The 11149-nt window shown below is 42.4% G+C and overlaps 1 protein-coding gene across 2 annotated transcripts in view; it reads right to left on the reverse strand.

Annotated features, from left to right (window-relative positions):
* Positions 1-11149, reverse strand: part of Upk1b (uroplakin 1B) — a 30537-nt gene extending 19388 nt beyond the window's left edge. Inside the window, exons 1-2 of one of the 2 annotated variants that reach the window (XM_034515828.2) lie at positions 11041-11084; positions 9987-10054 (exon numbers count right to left, since the gene is read on the reverse strand). The gene's annotated coding sequence lies outside the window, so the exon portion shown is untranslated. Of the gene's footprint in view, positions 1-9986; positions 10055-11040 lie in introns of both variants that reach the window. The other variant, XM_034515827.2, reaches the window with a different exon arrangement.

An 11149-nucleotide genomic window follows, 5' to 3' on the forward strand; every position in this document is an offset into this window, starting at 1 on the left:
CCTTTAGAACAGTTTGTGCTCTTAACTGCTGAGACTCCTTCAGCCTAAGTCTTTTTAACTCTATTGTTATAACATATGCTATAAGGTGTATATTAATAACATAAGTATTTTAATTAGAATAACCTAAGTAATTTAAACATCACTAAATACTTTTCCATTTCTTTTAACCTTGAAGGTTGTGGGAATTTAAAAAGTTAAAATGTATGAGTGTTTTTGACTCAGAGTTTGGCACACATAATTCCATCAATGTTTGTCAAAGGAACAGAAGAATCTGAGCCCACATTACACCATCTTCTGATCCCCCCACCCTGTGGAATTTCTGCTTAGAAATGCCATTTATTTATCTGGGGGTAACTCTTCCATATCAGATGAGTAAAACCTTATGGTGCCTAGAAGGCTCTGACAGAGAAACTCTAACTGGTACAGCCGGATCAGTTACATTGTAAAAATTCGTTATTGGCATGCACAGACTTTAATCCTGACCAGTTGGGCTGCTCTCTAAACTAGACACAAACTAAACAGACTTTGAAAGGTAGACATTCAGATAACAGAAACACAGTCTGTAAAGGGCAAATATCTGGAGGGGCCAAGTTCAACGTCACTACTGACCTTCATTGTACGGATTCTGCATCTGTTTGACACGTAGCAGTTTCTTGGTAGCAGTAAGGTTAGTTAGGCTCAAAGAACAGAGAAGAGACGTTGTTTATTTTTCCTTTCAGGGAATCTAAAGTGGGCCTATAGCACCAAGGGTTTTAAAGGCAAATTAACTGGGGCCAGTGGTAAGAAAGGGGGAGTTCTGAGAGGTGTGGAGGAAAAGGAAGGATCCAAGAAGATGTTCAACAAGGGGGTCTCCGCTGGTCCAGAAGAAGCTGAAGGAATCCTGAGCAAGGGATGTCGGCACAGTACTGACCGCTTTTCCAGATGTCACCGGGTTTTACAAGTGGGTAGTTATTGTTTGGCTACTTGGTTACACAATGGAAAAGAGGAGAATGTTGAGAGTCAAGATTGGGATAGGAAATGCAGATCAGTGGAGGAGAGAAGGGAGGGTCGTCAGGGGGCCGATTTGGGCAAGAAAACCATGGGAGAACCTAGATGGTGGCATGTTAGGAAATGCTGCTGAGACGGTGGCCCGTGGGTTGGTAGCTTGAGAAAGGATTGCATCGATAGGCAAGGTGTTCTGAACTTGCTGCCTCTTCCCAACTTTTTTTCAAATAGCAACTTAGAAAGCCGTGATTGTCTTGGCACTGGAGAGATGGGTCGGCACTCAAGAGTGACTGCTGCACTTTCAGAGGACCCAAATCCAGTTCTCAGCACTTGAGGTGGGCAGCCCACAATTGCCTGTGACTCCAGGGTATCCAGTGCCCTCTTCTGGCCTCCAAGGGTATCTGCATGCTCGTACGTGCACCGCTCCACTCCCATGCACGTAATTAAAACTAAGATGTCTTTGTTTTGTCTTAAAGAAAGCCACACTCATTTTCCAAAAGTGACCCAAAAGAATGGAATCTGCCACTTATGGGCCTTCAGTGTTCCATTCTGTGTCAGGCATCTTCTCAACAGACCTGATAAATGGGTATTTTTGCCAAAACTCTGGGCTTGTTTCTTATTGCCATAGTAACAGATTTCCTCAATCCTACAAAGTAAATAGCTGACTGTTTGGGGTCAGAAGTCTGAAATGAGAGTCACTGGGTTAAAAACCATGTTGGCTGGGTTGCATTCCTTTCAAGAGTTTAAATGTTTTATATTTTTGAGAATTTCATTCATGAATACTGTATCTATTATAATCATTTTCCCTCTCCCTCTCCCCTCTAATTCTTCCTGTATCTACTTAGTGCCTCTCAAATGTATGACTTCTTTTATAATTATTATTGTATCACACACATACATACATGTACACACATATATGTGCATGCACACATATATCCAAACACACACACACACACACACACACATACACACACACACACCTACTAAGCCTATAATAGTGTTATTTCTATGTATTTAGGGCTGATCACTTGGGATTGGGTGACCCCTCTGGAGGTTGGCCCATGTAGTACCCTTAAACCCCCCACCCCGTTCTCTTTCTCAGCAGCCATTTCTTTCTCAGCAGCCATTGGCTGCCTTTCATCTAGGGGTGGGGCTTCTCCCATCCATGGTGGTGTTGCCCTGTAGGTCTTGTTTGGGTGTTCCTGTAGTTGAAGTTTCATGGGATACACACTTCTTAAGGACCTAGCCTGACAATCTGATTCCTTCCATCTTGACAGTGAGGAAAAGAAGCTGGAGAGATCCATTTGCTCAAGGCTGTGGCTGACAGAAAGCTCAGGACCCAGAGTCAAATCCAGGTCAGCCTGATTCCTGGTTATTTAGCACCAGAGTTTAGCAATCCTGACACAATGCTAGAAAAAGAAATGCCTGCCTAGCTTCCTTGTCAACCTGGGAACAAAGAAAACACATACATTTTCTCTATACAGAGGAGCAGTTCTTTGAGAAGGTCAGAAACACCAGGCCTCACTTTCCCTAGTTTCTTGTCTTAGCCTTTCTACAGGGCATTAACACATTAATATTTTCCCACTATTATCTAGGAGACTATACGGGTGTTTTCCAAACTTACAGCTTCCCCTTCTACTTTCTGGAAATGAAGGGTGTGCTCTGAAGCTAGTGGGAGATCAGTGTTTGACAGCATTTCCTCAGACACCTGTGTTTTGTTTTGTCAAGATAGGGTCTTGCACAGACCAACTGACCTCAAACTTGTGGTCTTCCCACCTCAGCTTTTCAAGGGTGCCACGATGCCTCCCTGTGTCTCTTGTTTAGAATAAGTTGACATTTTTGGCACCTCTCCCTCAGCCATAAATGTCAAGAGAAACCAGATGCAGGCTTCCTGTTGCTCATTCATCGTGTAGTACAGTAGTTGTGGTCTGATGGTGAGCGCACTAGACTTAGTGGCAGGATGCCAGATGCAAAGTCGAGTTTCCCTATCAAGAGTTACTGTAAGCAATGGCTGACCTTGTTTATAAAACGGTTAGGATACAACTTGTTTCATGGGTATGGTTCTATGATTCTCAAATACGAAGACTGTTTACAAACAAGAGATTATTAATGATGACCAGGGAATATTTGGAAAGGAGAGGGTCTTGGGTTAAGGTTACATTTAACACCCTAGAGACCCATAGAACATTGGACGGAGGTACTGATGATAACTACCATCACGAGCTCGTGGGTCAAGGAGAATCAACCTCATATCCACGTCCACTCCCCTGATGGGCAGCTACTCTGGCAGAGGACACTGGAGGCCTCACACCCACTGGTACCCTTTTGTGCTTCTTCTTGTTTCCTTAATTGGCTTTAAAAGATGTAAAATTCTCACTGGGAAAAAAGAAAAAGCCTCCTAGCTGTGCTGGGGTGTGGCTGGTATCAGGTACCAAGTTGCACGTCTGTTCACAGGGAGGGTGTCTGTACATTCCATCAGCATTCCTGCCCAGTTAACTCTTGCCTCCGTGCACTGGCCAGTGCTGAGCCCTCTGACTCAGACTGTGGTGATGTAGACATAACCTCTGAGACTTTCTGTTGCACGGGGATACTTGCTTTCTTTCTCTTTCTGCATTCTTTCCTCTCTGTAAGAACATAATGTTAGAATCCAGCTGCTGCTCAGGCTGGCAGAACTTGTAGCAGCTCTTTCACAGGGACCGAATGAGGACAGTCTGTGAGTCCCTAATTGACAGACTTCCAAGCGCCTCTCTCACCTGCGAAGTGAGTTTATATCAAAGGCAGGCATTGTGACTACACATCGTGTCCCCCATCACTTTCTCTACCTCCTTCCAGAGAGCATGGCTTCAGGCTTGTACCTCGAGAGCTCCTCCATCCAGAGATGGGTATAAAACTAGACCACACTTCTGCCATTTGGTCCCTGATTCCTCTTCCAGAGATCCTGCTATGCTGTCTGTCTCTGGTCCCAGGGCCTGAAGATTCCTTGGAGCCCCCAGCATGCTGCTGCCCCTGTCTACCCACGGCATTAATAACTTTTTAAATAAACCTTTCACTCTCTACTTTTCCTCAGTGTTCCTCTTGAACCTCACCCCCCCCACACACACACTGTGAACCTCTTTACTCTTGTATCTCCTGTGTAGAGCTTCCTGCATGTTATAGCAAGAGAACAGGATAGGAAGTGAGGAGAAGCAGGAGCAAGAAGAACATGGGCTTTGGATAGATCTTGGTATGAATCTTAGTTTGATCACATAATAGTTCTGTGACCCCAATATTCTTGTTGAGCCTTATCTGTCAGTGAGAACTGTAAGGCCCAGCATCAAGGGTTCCATAGAAATTAAATGAGAATATGCAAAAGTCTCATGCCATATTTGTTGTCTAGCAATATTAATATTTTTGGCTTTTACCTCAGTTCCTTGAAGCTTCTTGAAGCAGATAGACTAGAGCTAACAAGCCAGGAAATGCTGAAGGCAACTAAAACGGTGGCTTCATTTAAAAACAAAACAACATCATCTTATATATAAGAACAGATGAAAATATTGTGTCTTTGGCTGGAACAAGAGTGGGGCATCTGAGCACCCCTCACCAGCTCCCTATCTTGTTTGAAACCAGTGTTATAGGACTAACAGAAAAGAAAGTTGTAGACAGATCCCTGAGCTCAGGAGGCAGTCACCAAGAAGTTTATGAAGTGCAGCCAGAGATTGCTGGCCACGACAGAAGTTGACAGCACAGAGTCTCTTTGCAATTGATCAACTGATCGATTCACCGGAGAACGTCAAGAAGTTGTTCCTGGAAAATGGACAAGTGAACTTGCAAATAAGTGCCTGGAGGCTGGAGGTGCTTCTCAGTGGGTAGAGCACGTGCTTCCCTCATACAACACTCTGGGTACCATTCTAGGTATTGCATAAAACCAGATACGAGACATGCCAATTGTCTCGGCACTGGGAGGCAGAGGCAGCAGGATCAAAAGTCAAGCTCATCCTTAACTCGATAGTGAGTTCCTGGACATCATGGGCTACGTGAAACCCTGTTTTCTAAAACAGTCAAACAAATCCAGGGGAAACGGTGGACTGGTACACGTTTTGGATTAAAACCAAAAGGTTTAATGAAGTTTGATACTGACAGTTATTTTTAGTTTTTAAAGAAACCTCTTATTTTCTTTTATGTGCATAAGTGTTTGCCTGCACGTGGGTCTGTATACCGCGTGTATCCTCGATGTTCATAGAATCCAGAGTCCAGAATCCCCAAGGACTGGAGTTAAAGACGGATGTGAACTGCTATGTTGGTGTTGGGAATAGAGCTGAGGTCCTCTGGGAGATCAGCCAGTACTCTTAACCTCTCCAGCCCCATGATGGGTAGTTTTTAAAAGACACTATGCATTTCTTACCTTTCCAAGAAGAGAAAGAAGAGAGGAGGAATAAATAGCTACTTCTCCACATACAGGATACAAATTGTTTTCTTTGCATGTTTAATAAAAAAGTATCAAGTAAACTTCTTTTGAGGATTAGCTATACACTTTTTAAAAAGATTTGTTTTACTTTGTGTGGGTGTGTGTTTTTTGTGCAAGTATATATGTGTACCGAATGCCTGCCCAGTGCCCTCTGAAGAGGGTATCAGATCAATATCCTGCAACAAGAGAGATGGTTGTGAGCTACCATGTGTATGCTGAGTATTGAACCTGACATGGGTCCCTTAACTGCTGAGCCATCTCTCCAGTTCCTGGGATGGCTAATTTTATTTTTGGGTAGGACATGGAGCCTAGTTTTGTTTTATTTTGTTTTGTTTTTCTTCCCTTGAGATACAAGTCTAGGTATTGCTATGAAAATTCTTTTGTTCAGATATAACAATCAAATTTTGTTCAGATATAACATATAAATTAAAATTCATATATAAAGATATAAAGATATAGCCTTTTTTAACGTGTGGTCTCAATGTATGTCACAGACTAGCCTTGAACTTGTGATTCTCCTGCCTCAGTTCTCCAAATGCTGGGGTTAAAGGTGTGTACTACCACATCTATAGATTTTTGAGTAAAGAAACTTAGCCTTCGTCTCATGGAGGGCCCTCTCTAGTCACTTGAAGACTGTAGGCGACAACACAATATTCTCTGAAGAAACCACAGCTCTTTCTAAGGCTACAGCATAGAAACTGGTCTGAGTTTCCAATCTGCAAATCAACTCATCTCTGAGTTTAAGACTGCTGACCTACTGTGTAGATGTCAGACCTACTGGTAGCCAAAATCTCAATCTCTCTCTCTCTCTCTCTCTCTCTCTCTCTCTCTCTCTCTCTCTCTCTCTCTCTCTCTCTCACACACACACACACACACACACACACACACGCACACACTGTGCAAGTGTATATACACCTTTGTATATCCTAAGAGTTTTATTTCTTGGAGAAACTTCTTTGTCAAGGAAAACCTTGAGTAATATTCCAATTTGAATAGAAAAAGTCTTTTAAATAGAAGCAAAAGTGCTGTTTTCTGATGACCCCCAGAGGCCCTTTGGCCTCTTTCTTTCAACTCCCACTGACAGCTCTTAATGTCTGACTCAAGTGAAGTCACTAACTTCTGTTCCTACTCTACCTGTGCTTCTGGAGTAAGCTTCCTAAAGCAGAAGTTCTCAAGTTACCCCTCAGAGCACAGTCATTCCATTTACTGAGAAAACACGTGTTGATGCCCAAGTCAAAGAATACAGATATTTCCTAATTTGAAAAAAATATAGCCATCAGAATATGTGGTTCTGTATGTTTCCTTTTTATCACTTTTCTTAAAATTTAGGTACTATTCTGATGTGTATCTTAGGACTTAGCATATAGTACAAAAGTAAGCTAAGTGGTCTACTTAATTATTTCACTTTAGTCTATCAACACTTAGTGGTCCACAAACATAAATAGCCTTTCAAGGGCCAGCTATTTATTTGATGTTAAAATTCATTGTTCTGAATACAGTTCTGATTTTATTAACTTTTCAGGGCTTCCTGAGGTCTTAATTCAGTGGTTCTAAACCTGGGGGTTGGGGATGGTGTGTTGAGACCTCTTTAGCAAACCTCTATCTCCAAAAATATTTACATTACGATTCATTAACAGCCCCAAAATTTCATGTGTGAAATTGCAACAAAAGCAATTTTACAGTTGGGGGTCACCACAATACGAGGAACTATGTTGAAGGGTCACAGCATTAGGAAGGAGGTTCAGAACCACTGGCTTAACTTGAAAAAGAGTCCTAGGAATATCTTGTCACGCACAAGTGTCTTCCTGTGTCACACTGTCCCATCCCTCCTCTTGCTCAGCGGTCTCTGTTGCCAGTGGGTCTCTTCAAACCCAGATTGCCTCCCGTCCTGTTCTGCTTCAGTAGAAGTTCAGAACCATTAGGCGTTTTGGTTCTTGCAGACAGAGTGATAATTTCTCTCTCTCTCTCTCTCTCTCTCTCTCTCTCTCTCTCTCTGTATGTAATATTAGCCAGATTTAGCCATTCTGACTTCTAGTCAACCAGAGAGAGACTGGGAAACCTCTTAGCTCTATTTAACACAGCACCCAGGTTGCCTGCTTCTCCTGGTATTTCCTGGTTTCTCTTAGTCATCCCTTTGTGAATTTTCCTCTTATTTCTGCCCACTGAACCCTTTCCCCAGCTGCCCCTGTCTGGGATTATGCTTCCTTCCTCCCTACACCTTTCTGTTCTTAGTCAACAGGAGCGTTAGGTCCTACTTTGTGGCTGTGTGTGCTTGACCTTTCTTCTCTATGGCTTCTGCCAAAGCAACCTAGCCTAGTTCTCTTCTTTACTCATGCTCATATGACGTCATTCTGAATGCACAACAGAACAGATTGTGTGCATTTAAAAAAAAGCCAATTTTGATGAAAAATAGTATCAAAAAAAAAAAAACAAATTATAAACACTCAGGCTGTCACAACTTGAACTCAATGATTATACTCTTGGTTGTTTTTGTATCACTAAGAAGATAACTAATTAGGGAAGAATCAAGGTGTCTTTGATCCAAACTTTGAGCTCATTCATGGTGTGATGGTTTCTTAAGTTTGGCTGTAAATTCAGGAGCTCTGCAGTCATTTCCTCTCTGTATAGATGAGGAAACCGAGGACCAGAGAGGGGTTGTGAGTTATTCTAGACTATCAATGCTTTAAACAGATTTCAAATCCAAGTACAAGTTTCCTGACTCACAAGCTAGCTTTATAGTTTGACATTAATAGTATCTTAAAAACTTTTAAATTTAATATTGCATGTGTACTGAATGTGTGGGGTGTGTGTATGTGGTGTGTGTGTGTGTGTGTGTGAATATGGATGTGTGCATGTTATTGCCTATCTGTAGAGGTCAGAGGACAGCTTGTGGGAGTTGTTTCTCTCCTTCCACCATGGACCCTAAGAACTAAGCTTAAGTTGCCAGGCTTACTAGGCAAGTGTTTACCTGATGAGCCATTTTGCTGGCCCTAATGTTTCTTCTTTTCAAGATAAGACATTGTTTCCATTTATGTTTAAAATTAAGAGGTGTTGCCATTGATCTGACTTTTATCTTACAGTCAAGAAAACCTTGTATGCAAAGCCACTAGGAAAAAGCCTTTCACCACCATCACCAACTACCACCACCACCACCACCACTACCACCACTACCATCTCTACCACCTACTGCTCAGTCTTTCTCTATCTTCCCTCTAATTTAGGAAATGCCGTAGTTACAAAAGCATTCCTTTGCTTCTGGTCAAAATACAAAAACATCCAGGGGACTCACGATGGGTCCTGAGCGTCATCAATGGCTCATGGTGACTTTATTAGATCTCTTTCCACACTGCTCTTCAGAGGGAGAATAAAGGAAGGTACCACCAGAAGGAGACAGAGCCCAGATGAACATAGGGCTTAAAAGGACAAACCTTCCTATTCAAACTTGGAGACACAGAGGCTGGGCATGGTGACACATATCTGTAACTCCATTACTCTGGAGCCAAGAGAGGAGAGGTCAGTCTGGGCTACATTTTGAGAGACCCTGTTTCAAAACATAAAACAAAACAGAAAAAGAGAAGGAGAGAGAGATGAAGGAGAGGAGGAAGAGAGAGATGGAAGGAAGGAGAGGATGTAAGGAGGGAGGGAGAGAGAGAAAAAGAGAGAGGGAGAGGGGCGGGGAAGGGGGAGACAGAGAAGGACAGAGCGGGGAGTGGAGGAGGAGGGGGAGAGAAAGAAGGAGAGAGAAAAGGGGAAGCAGTGCAGGGGGCTTGGGTCTTGTTCTCTGGATAGATGACTCCCAGAGATGTGACATGTCCTGTTGTCTTGCCTTCCATTTAGTACACAGTCTTAGGGGCTGGTTTGTGCCTCTCACACACATTTTATTCTCACATATCGCTCACTTTCCTCATCTGTGTGAAATTTCTTTGCCTGACAGAACTAGGGAGGGAGTAGGCAGGATGAGGTGACTTACATTTAAGGATCAAGCAGCAGAGAAATGGCTGTGTCACTAACAGTGGCTGACTGTGTGCCTCACCTTAAGCGTTTTCTTGTGAGCCTCACCCTATGGAAGAACTCCCCAGTGACCCAGCCCCTCCAGGACTTACTTCAGTCACTCAACATTCTGGGAAGCTATTTACTTTCAGCAGTGCTGAGTTTAAGAGGTTAAAAGTGTTTTTTCTTTCTTTCTTTCTTTTTCTTTTCTTGTACCTTCATTAAGTTTGTTTTCTCATGAAGTTATTCATATCCAGGGTGTTGATAGGTCCCGACACACTGAATAAGTTGACAAACAATTGCTCACTAATCAAACCAATGTTCAAAGCAGAAGTGAGGTGAGACTCACCTACCAGTCATGAGATTGCCTTTTCGAGTTCAGTACCTCTTGCCCTTGCTCAGATTTCTTGCACAAAAGAATATACAAACCGCACCTCAAACTCATGCTAGAGAAATTTGGATTAGAAATGGGAGGGAGGAGGTGGGGGAGAGGGAGTGAAAGAGAAAGACAAACAGGAGCTTCCCTCATCCGTGTGGTCTCTGTCCTAGATGGGCAGCAGTGGCTCACCAGGCTTGAGGGCAGCCTGCAGAACCATCAGGCTCAGATCGTGGAGGAGGGCCCAGTAGATTCTGGAGCTGAGTCCCACAGTGGTTCGGAGAGTAAAAAAAAAAAAAAAAATTGGCATTTCATTTACTCTTTTTGCCTAACTTCTCTTGCAATCTAAGTGTTTACAAGTCTCTTTGGGTAGTTAAAAAATACGGAAAAGTTTTTTGTTTTTGTTTTTTTGTTTTTGTTTTTGTTTTTTTTTTTTGCCTAGTACAGCAGAAACCAAAAAAAAAAAAAAAAAAAAAAAAGTGTGCTACAAGCACAGACAAAAAAGCATTTTTACACTTATTGGGAAGATTAATCAAAAGAACTACTTCCTCAAGGTCTTTAAAAAGCCCAGCATCCATGTTAGCTAAATAAAGAAAATAATGTACAGACAGGAAATGCGTTGTCTTCTTTCCTGCTGTGTTTATCCAGTTTACTCAGCGAGGAATGGTCTGTAAGTATCGCCTTGGCTTTTATAAAGACCTTAAAATTGATAAAAAAAAAATAAATGTCCTTAAAAATGCCTAACGCTACTGAGAAATGAAAATTCAGGCTTATAACCATAATCATAAAAGTATAAATATCCAATAACACTGGTGTTACTTGAGACAATTTGGGTAAAAATATTAGGACAAGAATAAATGTATTTATAACCTGGTGGATCAACTCACTAGCGAACTGTTAAGATTGGTCCTGTAAAAGTAGCCTTGATCAGATAAAACTAATTTGTTGACTTATTCTGGCCCATGTACTGATTAAGCAGAACTGTTTGCAGGGAAGACCCATGAAGGAACTGCCCCACAGATCCTTTTAAAGGCTTGTCAGACCAAATGATTTCTGACAAGGACAGGAAACTTGGTCAGGCAAAAGGACAGATAATTAGCTAAAGAACATTTTCCAGAAGAGTTATAAGATCTCAAACTACAAAAGGGCCAGACTCTACCATTACAGTGTATATAGCCCCCTTTTTCCTTGCTCCCAGGAGAGTAGAGAGAGCCAGTGGGCTGCTCTGAAAAGTTTCTGTACTTACACTGGCTGCCTGGTCTCTTCTGCCTTCTCCTCCTGGCGCTGCACAGACTCACTCTGCAGCATGTGCCAGCCCAAGATGCTTTTCTACCCCACTGTATCCTCTGATGCTC

The sequence above is a fragment of the Arvicanthis niloticus genome, chromosome 12 (assembly GCF_011762505.2).
Source record: "Arvicanthis niloticus isolate mArvNil1 chromosome 12, mArvNil1.pat.X, whole genome shotgun sequence".
NCBI lineage: Eukaryota > Metazoa > Chordata > Mammalia > Rodentia > Muridae > Arvicanthis > Arvicanthis niloticus.